At 38.4% G+C, this 27,760-nt stretch overlaps 1 pseudogene; it reads left to right on the forward strand.

Annotated features, from left to right (window-relative positions):
* Positions 1 to 27,760, forward strand: part of LOC141938098 (guanine nucleotide-binding protein subunit alpha-14-like) — a 93,301-nt pseudogene that overhangs the window by 33,088 nt on the left and 32,453 nt on the right.

The raw sequence follows: 27,760 nt of genomic DNA on the forward strand, positions 1-27,760 counted from the left end.
AGACCAGAATGAGCTATGGAACTTTTGCTTTATATAATTGTTCCTAGCTAAAAAATTATGTGTTCAAGCTTTTTTTGGTTTTCCAAGAATCCTATAATTGAATGAGTTATTTGCAGATATATTGTTACTTCCACCTTTATACTTTGTAGCAGAAATAACGAGATTTGTAGGTGTCAAATAAGTGGTGCCAGTGCAGAAGCAGACATTCAGCTATATACATAGCAGTAGTCCATATGGACTTCTAAATAATTTTTTTAAAGTATATTGTTCTTTTCTCTACAGAGCTTTTAATGGTGATTATTAAATATGTTTGGAGCTTCTTCCTCTGTAATTTGACTTCGGAAATTGCAGAAGTCTTACTCTTAATCATGTTTCCTGTCATCAGCAGGGGAAAAGTCAACAGAATGTGCTTTTAACATGTGGGATTTTAGAATGAATGAGAGCTGTTTCCATGGTAACAAATGTGGAAGATGGTTCTGAATCCTACAGAATATGAATGGAGTGTCTTAAATAGCTTCTGGTTTTTGGGGGGTTGTTTTTTCGGTTGTTTCCCCCTCCCCTGCCAGATTTGTTTCTTTATACATTTATGGAGGGGGGGTGTGTGTATTGTTAGTTAGTAAAAAGCAATAGATAATACTTCAAAATATTGCCTGGCACAGATATCAGGAATGCTTATCAGTAAATGAACAAGAGAAGTGAAAACATGTTTTATTTTTGGGTTACATTCCTGTTAGAAAACAAGCACCAACTGTGTATGAGTTGTAGAGATGAAATCTGCTTTGGCTTTTCCCCAGGTCATTAAAAACACTGTCTTGTCCCTGCCTTGTAGTAGTAGAAACAGTTGTGGGTTTGTTTTCGTGTAACTATGTGCATTACATTGTGAAGCTTATTTCAGCATTTAATATGGTACCTCCATGAAAGTAGTTAACAGAATGGGCAGACTAATCCTCCTGAATGTCTCTAAAACATTTTTCTTTCTGATAAACCTCAAAAAACTCCTTTCTCCTGCTTCAGGTCTCCTTGAAATAACAAGAATTTAATTTTGTATAATTTTTCATTCATTCATTCATTCATTCATTCATTCATTCATAACTCATTCATAACTCATTCAACATGAGGTTTTGTTGCTCTAACCTTATAAATTTTCAGTAAGATTTATTTACCTGAAAGTCATTTTTGTTATGTCCACATTTGCACACTAGCACCGTTTAGTTCGGTATATCAAACTGTTAATTCTACACTTATAGAAAGATTTTTCTTTCTGTCAGTTGAACAAGCCTAACAACTGCAATACAAAATATTGCAGATCCTGTTTAAATATAGTTTAATTTTTAATGCAAGCAGCAAATCTTCTTATTTAATTACTAAATGTTGCTATCTTTATTCTCATAATTATTTCTGCCCATGAAATGACTCTGTAAAGAGTCAGAAATGTGGCCTCTCATTAGAAGCTTGAGAACAGAGGCTTGAGGCTACTGAGTTTTGCAGCTATAGCTATAAACATAATTCTGTCAGTGAGCCTTTTCCAGTGACCACTCATAACTGGAGAAGAGGTTTAATACTAGATTCTGGTCTAAAGATGTCATCAAACATTACTTTTATGACCCTGTACCTTGTCTTTTTGTTTTACTTGTGAGATTTTGACTCATGATGTTTATCATGCTTGACAACAGGGACAATTGGGAAGGTATTTGGAATTCTCTTGCTTCTGCTGGGACCAGAGGGCTTGTTCATGCAGGTGTCCAGTGACTTGGCCCTTACCAGCACCACAGCTATTGAGTGAGACACAGCTGCCAGGACAAGAGTGAAATCTGTTGTCATGCAGCAACAGGTGAAATATATTTTCTTACTAACTGACCTATATCTATTCAGGTATGGCAAGTAGAAGTGAGCATGTGGGCAGATCTGTACTGTCAATGAAGGTATCGCTGCCGTTTAGAGCTGATAATGGTGAAGACCAACCCAGATCTCAGTCATTTGAACTGCTCAAGTGTGGAACCAGGATTTACAGTAGGCTTTATCACCTCTGCCAAAGCTGCTGTTCTGTTGTTCTTAATGGTAGTAGGGTTAGAAAAACTAGTTAGTTAGCTTTGCTCTGTCCTTAGCAATTACAGCCTTCTAGTTTTGTTGTGACTGTATTCACAGTCTGCTCATTGACATCAAGTCCTTAGGAGAATGAGACTGTAGAGTTGTGTTTGGGATTTTGGTTTTGTTTGTTTGTTTGTTTTAATAACTTGTCATTTCCTCCATAAAGAATTGAGATATTAGAATTGGAAAAAAAGTTGACGGGCAAAGGAGGAGTTAAGAACAAAAGAGACAATGACCAAAACAGATATAATATTTTATTCCTTGAATTAACTGGCAAAATTCCAATATTTCTTTTAATTGAGAAAGTGGATTTGGGTAGGTACCATTTACCTACGTGCAGTCTGTAGTTGAAAGCAGAGGAAAAAAAAAGAATGCTTGAAGTGACAGGAAGGAAGATAAATATGTGACATTAACTAATGTATTTACATCTCACCTTTTGAGAATATTCTGTCTCTTAATCTAATCAGTAGACTATGTATTTCATACTTTGTCAATAATGATTAAACAGATCATTTCCTGAAGATAAATGCACTAAATATATTCTGGGCAATGTTTACCACAAATGTCACTGAGGAATAAAAGACACTTTGCCTGGGTTTTTTTGGTGGTTTTGTTTGTTTGTTTTGTGGGAGTTTTGTTGTTGTTTTGTTTATTTACACAAATAACCTTTTAAAACTTGCTTGTAATAATAGAATTCCAACATCTTGGAGGTATATAGACAAGTTTTAAAGCCCCCCGTTCTCTAATGCTTGTAGAATCAATGGCATTAAGATGTGATATATACCTCCAAGGTATATAACACATCAATATTTTATTGTTCTATTATCTACACTTTCTCTACTACCTGCTTTTTATTACCCTATTCTCATTTTTATTATTCCTAATGTAAAAACTGTACTGCATTTTCTTAAGCCCCACAATCTGAAGTCTTAAAGCACAAGTTCCAATTTGTGTGTCTCCATTTGCTTTCCAACTATTTTAATTAAAAAGATACTCAATCCAAATCTGATTTTATATGCGGTTCCATCCTGAAATGCAGTTATCTTTAGCTTAATATCTCACAAGTATGCATTGGCATGACTACTCCATATTCAAACCCATTTTGAAAGCCCTGACACTTTTTAACATGCTTTAAAATGATGCTCTGTCAAGATGTGCTTCAAAAGCCCTGTTTCATTTTAAGCTAATGAACTCTGAAGATTTTTTTTAGATAGTTTATGGGAGTGGAGAAACAAAGTGCATGTATTGTTGGATGTGCACAGAGACCATGTATTCTGGGTTTATGACAAGAGGCACATCTAGGCACATAAGGAGTTGCTGGAAAGAAGAATACAGAAGGAAGACTGTGCACTTTACTTAAGGTCAGGGTAGGGAGCACAAAGCTTTTAAATCAATTTGTGTTCAGGATTATGAGACGCCAAGGGGTAAAGCAGGATGGCTCAGTTTATTACCCATGTATTACATAGCACTTTATAAATCACTTGAATAGGCAATTTTCATTAGCTGAAGGTTGATATAGATTAGATCAAATCAGATCATAATAAAGAATTAACCCTAAATTTCTTTAAAATTAAATTGGATACATGCAGGGAGGAATAGCTTGGATTACAGATTATGATCTCTTCAAACCTGGCTCCATCTAACTTTGATGTTTGTGGGGGCTTAGAAAAAAGCGTGTTTCTTTAAAAGCCGAAATTAGATTTTCTAAACTTAATTTCACAGCATTGTTACATATCCCTGACAGTGAAGTTAACAGTTGCACAATGTTTTTTCTTTAACTCAAACATTAGTAGCGGGCACTGCTGTAATGTGATAGGACTGTTTATTCTGAGTTATATAAAAATTTAGGCCAGCAATTCAGCCTGGATTAATCAGAGTGTTTTCCTCGCAAATAGAAGTGTTCCACTGGCAGTGAAAAAAGTTCGTGGTGGAGTTTGGTTTGGTTTTGCTTTGTTTTATGTTTAAACTGAATTGTATTTGAATTGTATTTATGTTGACTTCTTAAAGCTGACATGCCAGGACTGCCTTTGAGGGCTGTGATATATAATGTAACATCAGCATTTTACCAAAACAAATTCCTCCAGGAATTTGTTTCACATGTATTACAGCATATCTCTATGTTCCATCTCTCTCAAGTAAACCAATGCAATGCCAAAATTAAAGAAATCCTGAACATTTCTTGAAAGAATAGCTATATTAATCTTCTTTTTACAGACAAAAATATTAAATATTTCTTACTGCTTGATTAAAAGGTTGCTTCACTCTTCTGATGAGTGCTATAGGTCCTCTTACCTGGAGAGCAGAGCTGTGCTCGCAATGTCCTAGAGGACAGTTAAACACCAGGGACAGCTACAGCTTTGAAAGGAAGCCCACAGTGGATGATGCAAAATATGAAAGAAGATTGTAGAGTAAGAGTTGACAATGATAAACATTTCAGAAAAATGGCTATGATATATGAGTAATACATAACATATTACACTTTCCTAGGTTACCTGGGCTTTGCTTGCTATTACTGTTAATGGTTGGAGACCTGCTATTGCAGGATCTTTCATTGAAGTGATACTATGGTTTGCTGTGGTACTGAGACACAGCAGGATCAGGTGGACACTCGCAGGATTTTCCTGCTCTATCTGAGGATGTAAAGTTCAGAGGAACTCTTTCTGCTTTGTGCTTATATATTTCGACACCTAGTGGTACTAAGTGTAAATTACCGAAAGTCAGTTATGGGAATACTATTTTACCAGCAGTAAATTCTTAGTGAAGAAGTGAAGCAAATCCTATAGCTCAGCCAGAATGAAGTTAATTGTTAAAATTCTGAAAAATTACAGTGAAGGTTTTAAGGAGAAAGTGTAACAGGTATTTTTTGCTCCTCTACCATCCTTCAGTTGGGGGAGAACTGGAAAAGGCTGTCCATGACCCTCTCGTATAACAGCTTGTGTGATAGGAATGCATTTGTTCAGTCACATCACACTGATGCTGAATAACAGGAAATATAGAGAAAATGAAAGGTTGAGCAATTACAAGAGAAATTTTTCTGCTCAGTGTTAGTCAAGTTTGTAAGGATGACAAAGTTGAAGGAGGGATATCACAAGAGTAGGCAGTGAAATGGCAAGACAATTTAATTGTAGATCTGTATAAAGTAATGCAGATGGAGAACAACTATATAGCACATGCACTCTTTCTCTCTTGTAATTAATTAGAGTACAGATAACACGATGATGCCACCTCAGAAATCCAAGTTTTGACAGCACCTCAATATTTGAAGTTTAGGTACTGTAGGTATATCTCAGAGGTAAACAGAATTGAGAAAGCCTCAACAAGTGTCAAAGGGATGATCAAGCTATGGAGTATCTTCCACCTGAGAACTGAACTGACCTGGTTAGGACTCTTCAACCTAGAAAAAGTACAGCTGAAGGTGAATATGTATGGTGGGTTGACATTGGCTAACCTCCAGGTGCCCATCAAGCTGCTGTATCACTCCTCCTTCTCAACAGGACAGAAAAGAAAATATGGTCAAAAAATTAATGGGTCAAGATAAGGACATGGAGATCACTTACCCATTACCATCATGGACAAAATGTACTTGGCTTAGGGAAATCAGTTTAATTTCTTGCCAATTAATAACAGAAGGACAGTGAGAAATAAGAACAAATCGCCTTCCCCCCACCCCTCCCTTCCTCCCAGGCTCAACTTCACTCCTGACTCTTATACCTTCTCCCCCTTAGCAGCACAGGGGCATGTGGAATGGGGGTTGTGGTCAGATTGTAACACTTCATCTCTGCTGCTCCTCCCTCCTTGCACCCTTCCCCTGCTCCAGCCTGGGGTTCCTCTCACAGGATGCTCCTTCACAAACTTAGCCAACACTGGTCCTTTTCACAGGCTGCAATTCTTCATGAACTGCTCCAGCATGGGTCCCTTCCACATGGTGCAGTCCTTCAGGAACAGACTGCTCCAGCGTGTGTGCCTCACAGACCACAGCTCCTGCCAGGAGCCTGCTCCTGCATGGGCTTGCCACAGGCTGAAGCTTCCCTAAGGACACATCCACCTGCTCCAGTGTGGGGTCCCCCATGGGCTGCAGTGTAAATATCTGCTCCACTGTGGTCATCTGTGGGCTAGCAGGGGAACAATCTGCTCCACCACGGTCTTCTCCACGAGCTGGAGGGGAATCTCTGCTGTTAAGTAGAGAGCAGAGGTCTGGAACACCTCCCCTCCTCCTTCTTCACTGACCTTTGTGTCTGCAGGGCTGTTTCTCTCACATTTTCTCACTCTCCCCTCTCACACAGCTGTTGCACAGCTTTTCTTACCCTTTCTTAAGTATGTTATCATAGAGATGCTACCACCATTGCTGATGGGCTCAGCCTTGGCCAATGATGGGGTCAGTCTTGGAGCTGGTGAAACTGGCTCTGTATGACATGGGAATAGCTTCTGGCATCTTCTCAGAGAAGCCACTCTTGCAAGCCCCTTACCAAAACCTTGCCACATAAACCCAATACAGTATGATAGAGGTGTGTAAAATCAAGGGTGTGTGGAGAAGTCAGGAGGAACATTTATTTAATACAGAAATTAAATATAAAGAAATAGAAATTAAACTGGTGGATCCAGGCTCAGAACAAATGATGTATCATGGATGATAGAGCTCTGAAACACCTTATTAAAATGTGTTGAGGATGCAGAAATTTTCCATGGTGTGCTGGGTTTATGTGGCAGAGTTTTTGGTAGCGGGGGAGGGGAATACAGTGGTGGCCACTGTGAGAAGCTTATCGAAAGCTCCCCTGGCTCCAAGTCAGACCCACCTCTGGCCAAGGCCGAGCCAATTAACGATGGTGGCTGCATCTCAGCTATAACGTATTTAAGAAGGGGAACCTAAGAGGGAGTTGGGGGACTTGTGAGAAGGCATTATGAGAAGGACACCTATGCAAACACTGAGGTCAGTGGAAGGAAGGAGGAGGAAGGGGGAAAAGTGCACTGGAGCAGAGACCCCCCCTGTATCTCATGGTGAGATGGCAGGGACACCCCCCACTGCCACCCATGGAGGTCACTGGAAGAGCAGAGATACTCCTGTGGCCTGTGGAGGACCCCCAGAACGATATGGGAAGAAGAAGCCCCCGCTGTTGTAGTTTGGCATTGGGAGGAGTGCAACATGTGGAGGTGACACACGCTGAAGCATCTTGAGAAGAATGCATCCTATGGGGAGGACTAATGATGGAGAAAGCTTGTGGAGGACTGTCTCCCATGAGAGGGGAGCCACGTGGAGCAGGGGAAAGAATGCAGAAGAGTGTTTTCCCCCCCTTGCAGGAAGAAGTGGCAGACTGACTGCACCCCCATCCTCTGCTCCTGTGCCACTGAGGGAGGAGGTGGAGATATCGGGAACAAAACTGATCCCAGGAAGAAGGGAGGGGTGTGGGGGGGGTGTTTTTAAGATACAGTAATGCTTCTGACTGTCCCATTCTGTCTGTTAAGTGCCGTTGTTGTTAGTGCTTTAAATTAACATGATCTCTTTTTTTTTTTCCTTACCCTAATGAGCTTATCTTTTGCCTGTGACCATAATGGGTGACTGACCCCTCTCTGTCCTTATCACAATTCTTGAGCCTTTTGCTTCATTTTCTCCTTCCCAGCACTGGGGGGGGAGGGGTGAATGTACAGCTGCATGGTGCTCCGTTGCCCTTGGGGTGCAAACCATGACACATAGCTTTAAGGAGAGACTTGCCCAAGTACTTGAGAGATAAAGTAGGGCTACCAAATAGGTAGCATTCAGCTAATGAACTTCTAAGATAAGTCCTAACTTTTAAACAGGGAGGTTTTTGTGGAGGAAGTGTTGTATTCTGGCCCCTCTTTTTACTCTTCTCTTGGCCACCACTTACAAACTTGGTTGTAGACAGGACACTACCTGAATGGACCTTTGATATAAGTCAATGCAAACATTTTTCTGTTGTAAGGCTAATAGGAAAGAACAGAGGAACAAGGCTTATATCCTGAAAAATGTTAAGAAATATGTTGTTATGTCCTGTAAATGGGCTTAAAGCAGTATGTACATGCAAAATATTATATGAATGATGTAAGTTCATATATGACTTTCTAATATTTGCTTGTTAGGGGTTTTTTTAATAGAATCAATAATTCCCAGTGTTATTGATTTGTTATTAATTTGAGCCGATTTTAATGATTTTTGATTATTTGGATTTAAATAAGGAATGATTTAGAGTAACTATAGAACCAGTTATACTGCTACATGGCCTTATACTGAGGCCATGTAGACTATTGATAATCATTAACTAGATTTCAAAGCTGTTGAGGTTTGAACTCAACCGGCAGCCAGACACCATGTAGCCGGCTGTTCACCTCCCCCCCCACCTCTGGTGAAATAGGGGAAGGACAAAAAGAAGAGAAATCATAGGTTGAATAAAAAGAAAGAATTTACTAAATATAACAAGAGAACAACAGTAACAATAGTGAGTCCAAAAAGAAATGGGTAAAATGCAGCAGTGGCTTACCGAGCACGGTGACCGTCCCCCCACAGAAACAACAAGACCTGACGAGCAGACGGTGCAAGCCCAAGCCCGAGCGAGAGCCTGCCCACCCACCTAAATCCCTGACATGACATCACATGGTATGAAATACTCCAATGAAAGTTATCCCCATTCTGCTCAAAGCCAAGATATATACAAAGAATAAGACCGTGATGAGGTACCATTGTTAGACTGTTCAGTAAGGATGATTTATTGCCATGTAGACCAGGTGTTCTAGAAGTTACATTGTGAAGGGGCCTTGAAGCATGTTAAAATTGCAATGTGAACCAAAAATACATGGGTCAAGGGCATTGGAGGGTCTTTCGTTTAGGTCAGTAGTCTGTGGTGGTCGCAAAAACAGCCCCCTGACTCATTTCAGGACTCAAGTGCGCATGATTGGAAAGAGGTGGGAATAAGAAAATGAGTTATGGGAGTTAACGTGTTTATATATGAGAACTTGATTAATATAGAATCACAGAATTCAGAATCACAGAATCATTCAGGTTGGAAAAGACCCTTGGGATCATTGAGTCCAACCACCAGCCCTACTCTACAAAGTTCTCCCCTACACCATATCCCCCAACATCTCATCTAAACGACCCTTAAACACATCCAGGGATGGTGATGCCACCACCTCCCTGGGCAGCCTATTCCACTGTCTGACCACTCTGTCTGTGAAAAATTTTTTCCTAATGTCCAGTCTGAACTTCCCCTGTTGCAGTTTAAAGCCATTCCCTCTTGTTCTGTCACTAATTACCTGTGAGAAGAGACCAGCACCAACCTCTCTACAACGTCCTTTCAGGTAGTTGTAGAGAGCGATGAGGTCTCCCTTTAGCCTTCTCTTCCTCAAACTAAACAGTCCTAGATCCTTCAATTGCTCCTCATAGGATTTATTCTCCAGGCCCTTCACCAGCTTCGTTGCCCTCCTCTGCACTCGCTCCAGCACCTCGATGTCTCTCTCGTATTGAGGTGCCCAAAACTGGACACAATACTCAAGGTGTGGCCTCACCAATGCAGAGTACAGGGGTAAGATCACCTCCCTACTTCTGCTCATCACACTATTGCTGATACAAGCCAGGATGCCGTTGGCTTTCTTGGCCACCTGGGCACACTGCTGGCTCATGTTCAGCTGCTTGTCAATTAGAATCCCCAGATCCTTCTCTTCCAGACAGCTCCAGCCACACCTCCCCAAGCCTGTAGTCATGCATGGGGTTGTTGTGGCCCAAGTGCAGGACCTGGTACTTGGCCTTGTTGAAGCTCATCCCGTTAATGTTGGCCCACCGATCCAATCTATCCAAGTCTCTCTGCAGAGCCTCCCTATCCTCATGCAGATCGACACTCCCGCTTAACTTGGTGTCATCTGCGAACTTACTGATGATACACTCTATGTCCTTATCAAGATCATCAATAAAGATGTTGAACAGAAATGGTCCCCACACCAAGCCCTGAGGAACACCACTTGTGACCGGCCACCAGCTGGATTTAGCTCCATTGACCACCACTCTCTGGGACCGTCCAGCCAGCCAGTGCTTGACTCAGCAGACCGTTTGCTCATCCAGGCCATGGGCAGCCAGTTTTTCTACAAGAATTCTATGGGGAACTGTGTCAAATGCTTTTCGAAAATCCAAGTAGACAATATCCACAGCCTTTCCCTTGTCCAATAGTCAGGTCATCTTGTCATAGAAGGAGATCAGGTTTGTCAGGCAGGACCTGCCTTTCCTAAACCCGTGCTGACTACGCCTGATCCCCTGGTTGTCCATTATATGACTTGTAATGGCACTCGAGATGACCTGCTCCATGACCTTCCCTGGCACCGAGGTCAGACTGACAGGTCTATAGTTTCCTGGATCCTCCTTTCTGCCTCTCTTGTAGATGGGTGTCACATTTGCCACCCTCCAGTCCAATGGGACCTCCCCAGTTAGCCATGACTTCAGGTAAATCATGGAAGGCGTCTTGGCGAGCACATCTGCCAACCCTTTTAGCACCCTTGGGTGTAACCCATCCGGTCCCACAGACTTGTGTGCATCCAAGTGGTGTAGCACTTCCTCTTTGGTTGTGCTGAAATATCTATTAGTGTATCCTATGTAATCAGCATACAACAAGAGTTAGGTGTGCGTTGTTGGTGAGATGACTCCCCTATGCACCTGGCCATTAATAAAGGAGTGTCTGCTTATCTACATCAAATTGGTGTCGATAAGTTCTTTTATCCTGTTTCGGTGACACCAGAGTAGTGTGATAATGATAAAATTGTTCCCCAAGTTCAGGATTAGTGCAAGCTTTATTGTTAAGGTGTAAATGGTACATAAACTCCGTACAAAGTTCTCAGTGTTGAGGAATTTGATTTTTACACAAATGAATTCCTTTCTTTTGTACTCACCTACCTTGCTTATTTTGTAATCTGACTTCTACCTACAGGATGCTTAGATTAAACGTTGTAGGATGTATTACGTGAAGATACTTATATATATCTTTTACCAAAACCCCTCCCAAACCCATCAATCCAAATATTTTGTCTAAAACAATATAGATTATGAAGAATGGAATAATCAGAAATGGTACTACAGTTAATGATATCTCTTATGCATGCTCAGATAAGGTGCACATCCTTGTATGTGTATTTACAAATATTCTCAAGTGCCAGGATTTGCAAATACAGTACTTCTTGTTTCTCTCTTCTTTCCCCCTCCCCCAGGCACAGGAGAAAGTGGCAAGAGCACATTCATTAAACAAATGAGGATTATTTATGGATCAGGTTACACAGAAGACAGGAAAGGCTTCACAAAACTGGCTTACCAAAATATATTTACTGCCATGCAAGTAATGATCACAGCCATGGATGCCTTCAAGATACAGTACACATCCAAAGAGAATGAGGTAAGCCAGTACAAAGCAAATTCTAGTTTCAGCCCATGAAATTTCAGTTTGTACACAAATTATTTGAGTCATAAACTTCTACAGGCAGAACCTTAAAAATCCGTAGATGTTGTGAGGAGTTTGGTGCCGCAACATCTGATTCTATAGAACAACAGTGAGTTCCTAGTGGAACGAGGAACAGAGTGAGTGGGGATGGGATGGAGCTGGCTAGGAAGGGAGAATTTTCAGAGTTGCAAGCTGGTAATAAGTACAAAAAAAGAAAAAAAAAAAAGGTTTTTTTTATTCTAAGTTGTAGAGTTAGACTGTGCAGGATAGGAGTATGCAGTCAGAACTCCAGAATGAGAAATTTGGGGTCTATTGTAGGAAAAGTCAAATCTGCTTGATGCTGGTGTGCTTTGAAACATACCACCAAGAGCCCTTTTATGGATTTGGTTGCAACCTTTTAGTTTCAGTGTATGTTATACAATTACATTTTTGGTTTGAGTGCTTGCAATTATAGAACTATACAAAAAATTTTTTTGCTTCAGTTAAATCAGTTGCATCCTTTGCATCCATCCATTGCATCAGCTGCTCAAGTATCATGAAGAATATGTAAGCAAAATATTGGGTGATATTTGTTTAAGAGGGATTTCCAGTTGGCTAACTTTTAGTGTTAAGATAGGGAAGACTGTGCAGGAAATATCAAGGCACAAATAATTTGTAGAATTTATAGGTTTATTGACTGAAGTACTATATGAACAAAATACAAATGATAGCCTACTTTTCATTCAAAAAAATGGGATTGCATATGAACAACACAAAACCCAAAATTATGATCAGATTTTTTATTATTTAAGTTGGTTTGTGTTTATTGTCCTTAGGGTTGTAGAGAAGAGGGATAGAAAATGTTGTTTAAAATAAAGGACTGGGAAATTAATTTTTTTTTTTTTATCAGAAAAGAATAGATGGTGTTAGCAAAAACAAATTTTGGACTTCAGAGAGCTGAGGTAATTCTTCCCTACATAAGAAAAATAGTCTGAGGGTTAATAAGTTTGTAAAACATCTTTAGATCCTTAAGAAGGTGGCAGTTACAGAAACATCAAATGTGATTGTGAATATACTTCATCCTAATTCAGATGTGTATATTTTGATTAAAAATTATGATAATCAGAATATTTGAAGAAACACATTTGCACTGCCTCTTACTGAGTTTTGGGGTCCTTTTCCTTTTCCTTTTCCTTTTCCTTTTCCTTTTCCTTTTCCTTTTCCTTTTCCTTTTCCTTTTCCTTTTCCTTTTCCTTTTCCTTTTCCTTTTCCTTTTCCTTTTCCTTTTCCTTTTCCTTTTCCTTTTCCTTTTCCTTTTCTTCCCATTAAGAACAAAATATGAAGACTTAATAAACAGCAAATTTTTTCTCATTCTGCGCTCAGAACTGAGCTGGATATGTTCCCATAACACACTATTCTGGCTAAATTGTGTTCTTGATAATAGCTGTGCTGCCAGCCTCTTCAGAAGATTATAATGCTATTTTACAGTTGTTGGAGAGAAGCAGAATTTGGTCTTGTGCTTCTATATTAAAGATAACAAACTGCTAAGCGATAAGCACACAGTTTGGCATGCCTATCTTCAGTGGCATTTAGAAAGGAAAGTAATTTTTGCTTACACACAGATAAAACTCGTGAGACATAACGTGAAAATAACCAAGCATTACTCCAGTCTCTTTGCAGGAGACAACTGCATTTTAATCTTTCATTTAGGTGATGAATGTAATGCAAAGTACTATAAATCTTGTAGTTGCCTTCCATTAGAGGATCTTAAGCCTGTAGTAAAAAACAGTTGACAACGACAGTGATAAACAGAGGAGTTGTGATTCTGCTGTCATAACTGTATTGCAAAGGTATGTCCAGTGACGATACAGATTGTCCAGCGTACTCCTCCACATTTCAGTATGTCCATTTTCTCCATGGCATGCCTTCTTTTCCCTGAAAAATTTGTTTCCCTCTGGCCCTTTTATTAGTTTTTGTTTGCTTGCTTGTTTTTCTTGTATCCAGTTTGTGCTTTGACCAGGTCAGGTTTTTTCCTCTGTGGGCTCTGGAATTCTCTGGCTGCTGTATATCTTCATTTAATGTTTTTGTAGTAGAGAGCAGATTGTTCTGCACCAAGTGTCTCTTCTTTGTAAGGGTGACGTGTGTGAAAATCCGTAACTGATATATGGCCAGAATGTTCCAAAAGGCCTCTTAATCCTCTTAGTATTTGCAAATAAAAGCAAGTTTTATAGAAGGTGTTTGAAGAGTTTTCTTATTGCTGTTGTCAACTGCAAGTATTTAAGTAAATGATCTGACTTTCTGTAGTTGCTGCATTGAGATGGGAAGGGGTTTTTCTTTTGTATTGGGTTGAAGTTGCTTGGATGAAATACTTGACCTTGAACTTTAACTGAACAGGCAATTTTTATCCTAATTTCAGGTGGTGTGTTCTTTGGGATACTTTGTCTTATCCTCAATTTGAAGTTGGAAGGTATCATAGCATGTTTTGGGTATATTTTAAGTACAAATCCTGCAGATGTTTAGGAACCTAATAATTCATGGAATTAGTATAGTGCTGTCTAAACCCCACAGTTTTGAAAGGGATTGTTTGGGTGTTTTTTCTCATTTTTTTCCTGTTATAACCACTCTATAAAATTTGCCACTAGAGTTTAACTAGTTGGAGGTTGGGGGTGGAGGAAGTAATATTTATTACCTATATGACACTTTTTTCAATGTCATAGAGTGAAAATTCATAAATTGAGTGTTGGTCAAGTAGCAAGTTACAGTACAACAGGATTTACAGTCTCTGAGGATAGTCTTTTTGTGTGAGAGCTTGAATCAACTACTTTTACAAATACTTCTTCTTTCCACACGATAATAGAGACTGCCAAAAAGCGAGATGAAAGTTAATGGCAGCCTGTCTCTTGGCTTCTTTGAGAAATTGTGATTGAGTTAATGTGAATATTAAGATAAGTAAATGAAAGAAAGAATGTATGTGAGGTATAGAGAAATAAAACATCAGCTGATAGCTGAAAAGTAGTGAAAGCTGTTTTCACTGTCCGAAATCTTTCTTAATCAACTTAAAGTGTAGGAAAAGAAAACTTCAAACAGAAGCAGCAAGAAATCAGGTGATGTTGGAGGAAAGGAAAATATAGCATTCCCTTTATGAGTATCTTAAAAGGCAGATTCTAAAATATTTCTTGGTTGCTTGACTGTGCCAGTCAGTCAGATTTTACTGGACTATGTTAATTTTTCCTGTATTACAAATATGCAGAAGAAGCAAGTTTTTTAAACCTATCTGAACTGGAGATGCAACAGAGATTTTAAAATACTAGTTCACCAAAACTTTTCCATCATCTTCCAAGCTAACATGTATTCTATATTGTAGGAAAATCACTCTCTTTTCCTTCTCCACTTAAGGCAACATTGGGTATTTCACCTTATTTGCATTTAAAAAAAAAATAAATGCACTTAATCCACTGGGAAGACCTTTTTATATAGCTGTTCAGGGTAAGGATCATAGAATAGCAATTCAGTCCTGTTGTTGTGGGTTGGTTTGTTTTTTAAAATACCCTGGTAAGATGACAGTGCGTATGTTTGCAATTAACAACAGATCTTTGTAGCAGTATGAACAATTACTTTTTTCCTAAGGAGAAAAACAGAATACTGTGTAAAAATGCACTTCAGAAAGAGGTCATCACATTGCATCTCCAAAACATTTCTTGCTTTCAATAAGTATAATCTAGTGTTCTTCTGTCTTACAAAAGTTGCCCTGGCATGAGTGTGTGTCAGCAAAACTAAAATTTTTCTGAACAAAAGGACTACAATGCCAAATTAATTTTATGGGACAGGCAATTAACTTATGTTAGAAAAGGGGAATGAAAAAAGACAAGTACAGTAAGATGAGATTTGGGAATTCCTGAGGAAAACCATGTAGCTGGGACAAAGGGAAAACACAGCAAAGAGTAATTATTGGTTGATTTTATTGCATGTTTCCATTTGAAGATGTGTAAAATGACACAACACAGTTCTTTCTGCTCTTAATTTTTTTAAACCTTAGCAGAGAAACAATTGCTCATAGCAGGTGCTTTATTTTAAGAGTAATCTGATGGCATTAACAGTACTTTGTGCTTTTAAAAGAACTTTTTTATTACAATCAAATTTAACTTCAAAGATGCAGTACTTTGGTAACTGATTTTCATTGTGTTAGCATTAATGCAGGTGATAAAGTGCTAGAATTTATAGACAGTCTAAATGTGTTTTTAGCAGTTTATTTTATAGAGACACTAATTCAAAACATTCAAAAACATACTGCATCCTTCTTCATAACAAACATGTTTAATTATGGGCCAATGCATGAAGTCTGGGTCTAGGCACTCCTAAACAGAAGTTTCAATTTGATTTTCCAAGGAAATGAGCTTTATGTGACCAGACTAATTGTATCTGTCTTTGGACCTTTGGTCTGATTTCAATTGAATTCCACAAAGAGATTGAAGTTAAAAAGCTAAAATTCTTGGCTTCAGAGAGTTTAGTCGTGCTAGAGAGTTCAAAATAGAGAAAAGGGAAAGCTTCTCCAGGTAACCCAGTTGAAGTAAAAGCAAAGAATCAACAGAGGAGAGGCTGCTTTCAAAGTACGTGCAGGAGGAACTGGCGTTCACTCAGTCACAAAATGTGATTTAGCTCCCCATGCATAAGCAAGTAGCATCATACACTTAAACACTTGGACACACAATATCAGAATTTCTGCTTCCTCCCTGGAAGGGCATAGGTTTTTCTTGTTATTTTTTGTTTTGTAAGTTATTTTTTAGTGAGAACATGGCCTTGTTCTAGAGCAAGATTAAGCATCCACTTTGAGGGATTAAAGTTGTGTGCTGCTTTACATAAGCAAATATAAAACATGTTAATACTGAATTAACTGCTCTCCATGTGGAAGTCAGGAAAGAAATTTTCCACTTCTTAGATGACAAGCTTCCCTGCCATACGTGGAATGTGCATGTGCTCAATTGGAACTGTGTGCAAGTTTGTTGACATTAGAATATGTGGGAGTTACTGAGGTTATGTGGAGAGTTTCTGTTTGCTTGTTTTGTGTTGGCTTTGTTTTGTTGTTTGTTTTGGTTTTGGGTTTTTTTATGGTCATTAATCAGAATGCCTTGTATTTAAAAATTGCCAGACCCCTAATGGGACTGTTTCCACTAATACCACTGCCTTGAATGGTGGAATTCTTATTCTGGTATGTCACAGTGAAAGTGTGTGCTTATAAACAATAATGCGAGTTACCAATTACTATTAAGAGACCTATGAGAGTGCTGTACAGGCTGTAAACATATGGACTATGGCTTCCTTCTACTTCAAAAACTGACTTTCTCTACCACGCCATCTGGTTGATGGGGGTGAATACTGGGATCTATTTAATTTGCTTATCCCTGCCAATACTAGAGAGGTTGTTGGCATCATTGTTTGCATTGCCCCATTGAATTTAAATACATGTTACTGGCTAGGTTTAGAATTGTTTTTTGTTTCTTCTTCTTCTTTGGTAAATTCAGAATCATGGGCTGCTGACAGAATTTCTTTTTAAACAGTTTCTAAACAGACCTACATGCAAAAGCTATATTGACATGCTTTTGCTTTTTTTCTTAGCATGCAAGCTCCAACTATGCACTTCCCTGTCTTCTAGTGAAATTGCTGTCTTCAAAATAATTGGTTGTTGGTTAGAAATCTTCAGGTATTTCTTTACCTTTTCTTTACCTTTTAGTGTCAGAGCTACCAGAAATATAACAGAGTTTTCCTTCTAACTTATTCACAAATTTATTCCAAGTTTGTCATCTTCTTGTTATGTAGTTCAAGGTGGAAGGTTTTTTGCTTTGTTTGTGGTTTTGGGTTCTTTTGGGGTTTTTTTGTTTGGTTTTTTTTTTTTTTTTTCCCTTTCTACCAGTAAAATCTTATGTTTAAGTTCTATATATTTTTATTTTGCTTTTGGTTTTTTGCACTAGGAGAGATGGTTCAGCTTAACAGAAACAGAGCTAACCTTTCCAATTCCTTCAACTAATTATAACTGTCTTATGGATGTTTTAGGAAGAAAACATGTAAAAAACTGTAACTGGAGCAATATCACAAGCAGAAGAGCAGAAAGTAGAAAAAAAGTGTGTCTTAAAAAGCATGTACATCTAAGGTTTATGGCAGAAAAGTGAAGGATGGGAGAAATACTCAGTGTATGTGTTGGATTTTTGAGAAAGTTTGGGCTGAACTGACTTATTTGAGTCTCTGAACTGAGTTGCATTTGTGATAATCACAGAATCACAGAATCATCTAGGTTGGAAGGGACCTTGAAGATCATCTAGTCCAACCGTTAACGTAGCACTGACAGATCCCAACTACACCATATCGCTAAGTGCTATGTCAACCTGCCTCTTGAACACCTCCAGGGATGGGGACTAATGGTGAGTTTTAATTTCTTAGGTCTCCTGATCTTTGAGGTAGGTGTGTAATTTCTTTTTTAGAAGGAACATATTTTCTCTTAAAATACTAGCAAGTGCACCCATATTTGAAATTCTGTTGTTTTGAAGAAAAGTGAATATTAGTGGATACTGGGTTCATGGTAAGAAAATTTAAAAGTTTTCTGACCAATAATAGGGCCTATATTTTCATAAATATGAAAGTTTGACCAGAGGTACATTAGTAAATCTACCAAAATCAGGTACTTCTCAGAGTTAATTTGTTAGACTTTTTCCAGAAAATGTTACCTGTATCTTGTGGAATTCATTGAAGCTTTTTCTCTTGACATGGCATTTCATCTAAAAGGTTCTGACTTTATAGTTACTGTTTTTATGCAGCATTTAACATAACATACAAAACTATGTAAGCACACAGCATGTAAGTAACCAGGCTTGATTTTAGTGCATTATGAATGACTGGGTGAAGCCCGTCTGCCAGCAGTGAATTATTTGTGCCTAGTTCTCTTGCTTTACAATGTTATAAATCTTACTGGCATGAATGATACACATAGATAAAAAGTGATCTGATAATGAAAAGGAAGGACAGTGATGATGGGAAAATTAATGATGTAGAGCTTGTAAGTGAAGACTCCAGACTTAGCTTTGTACTTTGAAGTGAATTGCATATAAGGGCAAATACTAGGATACATACAAGTGGTTAAGATTTTTTGGCTTTTCAGAGCAGACTTTAATGTTCTGCAGACCAAATATCCTTTCTGTTCCCCATACTCCTTCCTTCGTAACAACTGAATAATTTCATTGCCAGCTTTGTGGCTGCAAAAGCATTATTTGTTGGCAACTGAAACCAAGGGAAGCTTGGTAAACAAGTCTGCTAATGGTGCAGAAGATGTAGCAGAGTCCAGTTATTCTCTGTGCTGTGGGTTAGAGAGGCAAAAAGTGGCAAAACTTTGCTACAGAGGCTGAAACAAGGTCACTGTACAAAGTCTGCTGTGGCTGAATACCTTTTCTCACCCAGCTTCTCTGTCAGAACTTGCTGCTTCTGCATCAGAATCAGAATGGATGCATATGCCTCTGGCTCTGTCACCTGAGTTCAATCTGGAAAGTTCACATCTGTAGTTGTCACAACAAAATTAAGCAGAGTTCATCTTTCAGAGCCCTTGGTTAGCAGAATGGGGAAAAAATTACTCTCAATCAGAAAGCAACAATATATTGTCATCTTTGAACGATTGAAATATATTGTCATCTTTGAACGATTGATTTGTCAAAAGCTTTAAGGAAATAACATTTAAAACAATGCAAAAGTCTGCATTTTTTGATTTGGCATGAGGAGCCAGAGGTTGAATCAGTCCTGAGAGGAATATACTTGAAAATGTGTGTTGCAGCTGGAGGCTTTTGATATCTGTGCACAACTGGTTGCATAAAAGATGTGTTCTCTGTGTGAAAGGCTGTGTGACTGTTTTTGCTGACAACTTTTTCCAGTTCATGAAGTTTTCTTGTGCGGTCTTCCTTGCATACTTGGCTTTTTATTAAGATAGAAATGAGTGAGTGCATACAGTTGAAAACTTCTAATTCTTAGAAGAAAGACATAGTGTTTTATAGATATATTTACTGCAATATGGGTCTAACTCCTTGCAATGGAAAATATGAGGGGTTTTTTAATGAAAAGTTTAATGGGTATTTTTCTAAAGGAAAATTGGCAAATTTCTATGTTGCTGCAATTAAATCTCTTAATGAACAAGAAGACAAATAAATTAATGGCAGATGAAAAGACCAATTAGTAGTAACTTAGCCAAAATCACTTAAATCAGCATCTGCTGTCATGTTAAAAATAAAAAAGCCACTTCAGAAAGAGAAGCAGCTAGAAAACTCCTCTAGGCCTGCTCTTTCCTTAATACTAAAGCCTGTGACACATTTTGTGGATTTATGAACTGCTGAAAAAATTATTCTTTGGAATGAATTTGCCACAATGAAGAAGTATTTTTAGTTTTAGCCTATTTCCTAGCAAACACCTTGGTGCCATTTTTTTACTCTTTTTTTTTTTTTTTACTTTTTTTTTTCCGCCTCCTGAAATGTGATGCATATGATTATTCATGAATTTAATTTCTGTATTCTTACACTGTATGAAGTGATTCTAGGGACCATTATATTGATGCTGGTCAGCAAGCCTGTGTATCTGACCCTCTTTCTGGAAAGTATACAAGGCATCTTGGGGGCAGAATATGCCACTCTGTTACTGGATGTCTCTTTGCAGGCTGTCAGTTTTTTGTCTTGCAAGCCATTTCCACATCTCTGTGTTTGACCAGGAGATTAATTTAGAGGCATGGAGAAATACCGGCTGCTGCCTGGAGGCCACACTGCCAGCACAGCAAGGAGGCTCCCCTAGTCTAACAGGGTTGAGAGTGTTATCTATTTACAAGGGCTGGACAACTCTGAAGAGGTGGTGTGCTCAGTAGCTGTCAAGTAGAGTCCATAAAGGTCGTGTTTGCTTTTGTAAAATAGGGATTTCAATGGCTTTGACATTTAGACCAGTATTTATTTACTCATCCATAGAGCAACAAGAATACAGTAAACCAAGGCCAGATGGACTTTTGTGCAAACCTTGTTCACTCTGTTTCATCAGATTGCGATGGTAGCACTCAGTGTGAGTTTAGCTTTCCTGAGGAGAGTGTGTGGTAACAGTGGGGAAGAAAAACTAACATTCCACAGATTAGTAGCTCATCACAGGAAAGGGAAGCTTGGAACAAACATTTGTATCTTTTAAACTAAAGAGCTTTCTTTCTGTCACTTGATTCTTGTCACCTTTACTGAAAATCTGCAGTAGTGTAGAATATATCATATTTGGATGCAAGATACAGAGGAGAAATCCTGAATTAATTTTTTAAATTCTTGCTGTACAGTGAAAAATCCTATTTCTTAGAAGAAAATAGTAGTATATTTCATACACATATTTACTCACTAAGTAAATTAGTGTGACATTAAAGAATAAATCTCATGTTTTTGAGGTATTTATAGATTGCTACTTAAAAACTGAGGTGAAATGTTGGCTAATTTGCCCTTAGTCTAGAGTTTTCAAAGCATCAACAGAATAAATTGACTATAGGCAATTCACATTAAAGAGGAAAAGGATGAGAATGTAAAAAGCTGTAATAACATATGCAACTATTAATGGCGTTTAAGGAGCTGACATCAGGTCAGATTTCTTCTCTCTAATATACTACTTTGAACAGGTTTGGTAAAACAAAGTCTTATACTAGAAATTCTGAAGAAAATGGATTCTTATTTGGGAATTAGAATTGTTCTTTATCCACTTTGTTATTTGGCCGCTTAAGTCGACAGGTCTGTCCCTCTGAATCCCTCTCTAGAGTTTGTTCTCCATCTTAGAACATACATTCATCTAAATGGGCAGTTACACTATTCTAAAGGAGGTGAGTATTAATTTACCCGAGAGTCTCTGTTTGAAGCTAAAACTGCATGGTAGGCAATACAGTAAAAACCATAGAGTAGTTGCATACTTTATGGCTGGTATGTTTCCTTCAAGTTGCTGCTGTATTTTTGTATGTGTTTATGCTGCTGGTATTTCTTTTTTCCTCTTATCTCTTAGTCATTAGCAAAAATTAATCTTAGCTTTGTAGACAAGTCTGAAATTTCTAATACTTTAAAGCAGTTTTGTAATTTGAATTAGTTTCTGAAAATGTTGGCTGAAACATCTTGTGAAAATTCTTGGGAATTGGCAAGTACTCTCTTAAAACAGAAATCTAAGTGTAAGTGTCCAAGGAAACTGAAAGACAGTATAAGTAATAGTATGGATTGTTCAGCTGAATACAGTGTAACAAATTGAGAATACAGTGTGGCAAATTGATTGTATGAACTAATGACTAATGGCCAACACTTTCAAAAGGATGCCTAAAAACTCTGCATTGCCAAAACTCCCCTGAGAGAGGAGCTCCAGTAACATAAGCCATTATGGCGTTAATGACATTTTTAATGGAAGAGTACCGATACTAACTGTTAAGCACGCACAGTACTTATTTGTCCACATTGTTGCAGTGAAAATACTCTGAACATATTGCAAGCCTTCTGCCACATGTACTAGATGGCAGCCTCCCTGGCAGAATTTCACATAAACACTTGCATTTGCACACCAGTCCAAGGCATTTCTGCACCTCGGTTATGTGTTCAAACCATGTGTGCTATCATGAGCTGAAGCTGGTCTCTGGGAAAAGGTTGGATGGGATGGGCAGCTGATGGCTAATGGAATAAGAGAAAATAGTGAGAAAAAGAGGAAGGTTTCTTAACTCTGGATGACCTCCAGAGGTCTCTTACACCCTCAACCATTCTGTGATTCTTTGAACTCTACAGGGATGGTGATGGATGGATGGGGAAGAGGGTGTGGCCCTCAGAGCAGTGTGGGAAAAGGTAGTCTGGAAGGCAGGGAGAAAAATAGAGGTTCAGAGGGGACATAGAGCTTTAGTGATTTTTGTCAGCAGGTACCCAAGAGGTCCTTTTGGTATTTGCAGACCTGACCTCCATAGCTGTGAACCAGAAAATCGTGTGTCCCGTGTTAATTAAGTGTGTGGCAAAGCCAGGAATATCTAGCATTGAGTTTGTTAGTCTTAAAGAGACTTCTCAAGAGATTTACCAAAATACTAGACTTTTCTCCTTGCTTTTTGATTTGTTTCTTAAGTTTCTACTTAAAGGGACAACTGTTGTCTGATGAGCAGAAGCAAAGAGAAGGTAATTATACAGGGCTACAGACACTGTGGGTGCCACAAACAAAAAAAATTGTGAAAGGTAAAAACCTATTTCTGCTTTAGTAGTAGAAAAATTTAATTATTAATAGAAAGAGACAAGACTTTGTTATTTCTTCTTTTCCTCTAAGCCAAGAAAAGGAGAAAAACTAAGGGATTTTTCAACCCTTGTGACTACAGGAAATGTAAAGTATTGTTGTATAAAAATAAATGGTTGGGATAAGGGATCAGAAAGCAGTTGGGGAAACTTGAGGTAGAGGTGTAGGAAACCCAGAGAGAACAGGGAATAAAGAATGAACTAGAAAGAGGGGTAGGAATTCTAAAAGTAAATAAAGCTTAGTATTGTATAAGTTAATATTTTATTCCTAGTGGTCATTTGTTAAATTTTTGAGTGTCTCCATTTTCTTTTGATGCTAGATATGTGCTTGTAATTCCCCTGCACTGCTGGCTTCTGCTCTATGTTCCTGTTAGGAATAAATTAAATTAAATACATGGAACATAACACACATTGTGCTGAATTCCAAAAGATAACATTTCTTAAAAGTATCCCAAAAGCTGACTGCTATTTTTCTGTTATGCCATGCAAATATGCCCCAAAAGTGCTTTGCACAAAGATGCATTATGGAATAACATAATGGACTAGAGAGATGGTACTGCGATTATCTGGTCTGATTTCCTGTACAACACAGACTGTAAGACTTTCTTGCATTCCAGATTGGCTGTTTTTCTAAAAGTTATGCTCCAATTCAAAATAAAATAAGAATCACTGTAATAGTAAATTCACTTCAATTCTTGGTAAATTATTCGAGTGATAGGTTACTTTCATAGCAGTGGATGGAAAAGGCGCCTTGTTCTGTTTTGTGCCAAGCTTCCACTTTTGGCATGTGGCTATTGTTACATATTTGCTGGTTATCTTTAAAAGTCATCTGTTACTTTCTGTTCTGCACTTTGAGTGATTGAGTTACTTGTGCTTATTCTCTTTGATCCCTTTAATAGTTCAAGTTTTCTCATGAAGGCACATATTAGGCATGGCTCCAGTCCTTTAAGCAGGATCAGTGCCAAGCTTCTTCATGGTGTAGTCTAAAAATCAAGAGGCAGGGTGCCTGAGCTAGCTTTTCCCCAGGTTTCAGTGTGACACGATGCCTGGCTTGAAGGGGCATGAGAGAGTTGGAAAACTTTTTTCTGCTTTGGTTGGGAGTTCTACATTAAAATAAATACAGCCACAGTGGAGTGCAGGCCAGTGATTTCTGCTGCTTCTGTCAGCCTAGTGTCCTAGGCAGCTGTCTCCCTTGCATAGGTAGAAACTGTCTTGAATGGTAAAAGAATGCTTTTCACCATTGCCACAGCTTTTCTATGAGCACTCTTCTGGGTGACTGGGTAGTAAAGATGAGGGATAACAATAAAGAATTGCATGAGATAAATAATAAATAAAATGGCAGATAAAATTGGTATAAAGAGAGGTTAAGTGGTGCATATAGGTAAAAGAAATCCCCATTTCAGACAAAATTATGAACTCTGTTGCTGCTCAAGAGTGATATTTTGGGGTCTTAATAGATCATTCCATGACAATGTCAATTCAGCACTCGGTAGCAGTCAAAAAAGAATGTTAAGAAAGTTAAGAAATAAATGGAGATCCTCTATGTGCCCAAGCCCTGATTTTTGTGTGCAGTTCTGGTTCCCTCTTGCTAAAACCATATAGTAGGCCTGGAAAAAGATGAAGAAGTTATTAAATAGTTACCATGAAGACAAGTCACTAAGGACTGGAAAAGAGACAGGTGAGCAGTGGTTATATTGGTCTATGAAACCTGGAGTAGCATAGAGTTAGAAGAGGTTGAACTAGTCTTCAGCAACATCAAGAACTGCAGAGCATCAAATGAGGACTGAAAGCAAAAAAAGGTGGTTCTTCACAGAAAACTAATCAAGCTTTGGAATTCTTTGCTATAGGATTGCAGGCAGCATGAGAACCTGCTCATGTAGGTTCAAGAGCTCAAGTAGTCACGGTCCAGTTCATGGAAGGGAACTCTCCTGAGGCTTATTAAATACACAGAAACCACATGTAGGCCACAGACTCACTGAATTGGAAGCGACTGAATGCTGGAAGATAAACATGAAGGGGAAATACTGTGTGTGCTTGTAGTCTTCCCTAGATGTCCAATTTGGCCACAGCTGAAGACTAGGATAGAAGGACATTTGCTCTGATCAAGCATTGTTCATTGCTTTCTTAGGTTTTGTATCATGTGTAAACTTGATTAGTTGTGAAAACAAGTAAAAGAGCAGAAATGTTGAAAAATATATCATCTGTTTAAATGTGGTCATTCTTTGTGCATAAAAAATAAAAATTGGTTTTAACTAGAGGTTTTAAGTTAAATGTAGTTTCAGAAGACTGATATTAACTATGTATACTAAATTGTAGGAGGGGCTTTTTTCATCAAAGTTATGTTTAGTATCAAATTTTGTCTATTTCTGTTGAGAGAGTGTATGAAACTTCTCTAGTACATCTTCAGTGGAAGTATCCATACAAACTTAAGTTCATCCTCATATGATTTGCAGCAAAATTAAATACTTCATTAAACAAATATATTTTTCCTTAAGAATTCCTGTCACATTCAAGCTATACATGACTTCAGTTTCCATTACTGGTTGTGGAGTTGTTTTTTTAACACTGTCATTACAGGCATTGGTATTTGCCTGTATTATCTAAGAAAATATGGAAGAAAATTCATCGAAACCATAACAGGCAAACATTTGACTAAAGAACATAGAACCATAGAATTGTAGAATGGTTTGGAAGGGACCTTAAAGGTCATCTAGTTCCAACCCCCCTGCCATGGACAAGGACACCTTCCACTAGACCAGGTTGCTCAAAGGCCCGTCCAACCTGGCCTTGAACACTGCCAGGGAGGGGGCAGCCACAGCTTCTCTGGGCAACCTGTTCCAGTGCCTCACCACCCTCACAGGAAAGAATTTCTTCCTTATATTTAATCTGAATCTACCCTCTTTCAGTTTAAAATTTTTACCCCTCATCCTATCCTTACGGTCCCTGATAAAGAGTCCCTCCCCATCTTTCCTGTAGGCCCCCTTTAAGTACTGGAAGGCTGCTATAAGGTCTCCCTGGAGCCTTCTCTTCTCCAGGCTGAACAACCCCAACTCTCTCAGCCTGTACTCATAAGGAAGGACATTCAGGAGTACTTACAGCAGATTCAGAGAGAGAAACAAAAATTTGTCACAGAATATATTTGAGTTTGACACATTGGTTCCCAGTGACTGAAGGCTAGATGCTGGACAGTTTGGGCAAATTTAAAGTAACAGACCTCTATTTTTGACTACCGAGGTTGTTGAGAAGTTATTTCTTGGCAGAATAATTAGGATCTCGCAGGAGTGCTCTTAATTGATATGTATTGCTCAAGAATAGATATTTCTTTTTTACCTATATTAATTAAGACACATGTCAAAGCTGCATCCTAAAGTATTTTTACAAGAAATACTTTACCATGGTTCTGGGATTTATCTGGTACTTGCATGCAGCTTTAAGTATCACACAGAGATAACTTTGCATTCAAATCTTACAGTATTCTGACTAATTTTAATGGGTTTATAGTATTATCTTTATAGAATATTGATTCATTTATGGTGTCTAATAATACAATCTCCTGCCATTAAGTTTCTTGTTATGTATTGGATGGTGCAGAATAAGTGCAACTGTTGATGATGTTGAATGTCAACAATAACATGAATAGTGAATGCTGCTCATGAACCAGCATCCTATTATATTGAGCCTTATAAAAAAGCTAATTTAGAAGTGTGGGTGATGCCCAGGAAATTTAAAATTGGCAAGATCAAAGATGTAATGCAGACAATAGACAGTTGTGATTAGCATGGGAAGCAGTGGCCCTGACATCCTAGCTTTGTGAAGTTTTCTTAGATGTACATCATGGTAAAGAAAGGTTTTCTCAAGAAATTGGAAGGAAAAGAATGAAGTTGATTTCTGGAGGCTTAGAGGGAGCTCTTTCTAAACTTGCAAGTGACTTCATGGGAGAAAAACATGCAGGGATTGGAACAGGGTGGTGTGTGAGCACAGGAGAGAGCAAGATGGAGTATACAATTGAGTCACTGATCAACCTGAACGGATTAGATAAGTATCAGTGTCTGTGGAATAGCAGATAAAGATAATTCCAGGATAGTGCTAGTTTCTTGTCTTGAGACATATTGTAACATCAGATGTGCTGGCATGCAATACTAAGCTGTGTGTCCTGGTCTGCTGGGATCTCTGTTAAACCCTTCAAATGTTCGGTAAACTCTTCACTGAGCAGTTTTCTCTTCTGTGGGCAGAGATGCTGAAGTCATCAAAGTAATCTTATTTGTTAAGCGAGTGCTGCAAATATGCTATTTCCACTCACAAAAGATTCTGCTGAATCAGAAATAAATGAAAATTTCCTCTGCTGTAGGGAATTAGAAACAAATATTCGACAAAGCAAAAACATAAGGCAAAGGAAAGAAATTACTGTTTTGAAAAAATGTGAAGAATATCATTGGGCAATGACATTCAGAGATGCCAGATGATCATTACCAATATTTAATGCACATTTTTAGTTGATTAAAAGAGAACCTAAATTGTGAGGATAAAGGTCTATTCTTTACTCAAGTGAAATCCAGTGATGAGACTCAGTGGGATAGTTCATCTGTTCTCCTCTCTGATGTGGTTTTGGGCTTGTCTCCATACTCTGGGGACAGAAACATGAAATTCAGTGCCAAAAGCAACAGTGAACAAGTCTGCACTTGCTATTTTCTCAGTGTTACAACAGAAAAAATTAAATTCGTCTGTATTTTATAATATGGCTGCTTGGCAACAAGGCGCCTGATGCCTTTCTACTATTAACAATCATCTGACTTAGGAGTAAGCTGATGTTACAAGGGATAGAAATGGCCCAGGCAAAATACTGGTTAGCATCTCATTTGTTTAATATGAGATACTTTTATCTGTTTCATTAATTTTTGCCTGTCTTTAGGCAGTTTGAGTTCTGTCACTGCAGTCTGCTAAGGGAGGAAATTTTCTTTGTGTGGAATAGGTTTTTAAAGGAAAGAGGAGAATGAG

This window comes from Strix uralensis, chromosome Z (assembly GCF_047716275.1).
Source record: "Strix uralensis isolate ZFMK-TIS-50842 chromosome Z, bStrUra1, whole genome shotgun sequence".
Classification (NCBI taxonomy): Eukaryota; Metazoa; Chordata; class Aves; order Strigiformes; family Strigidae; genus Strix; species Strix uralensis.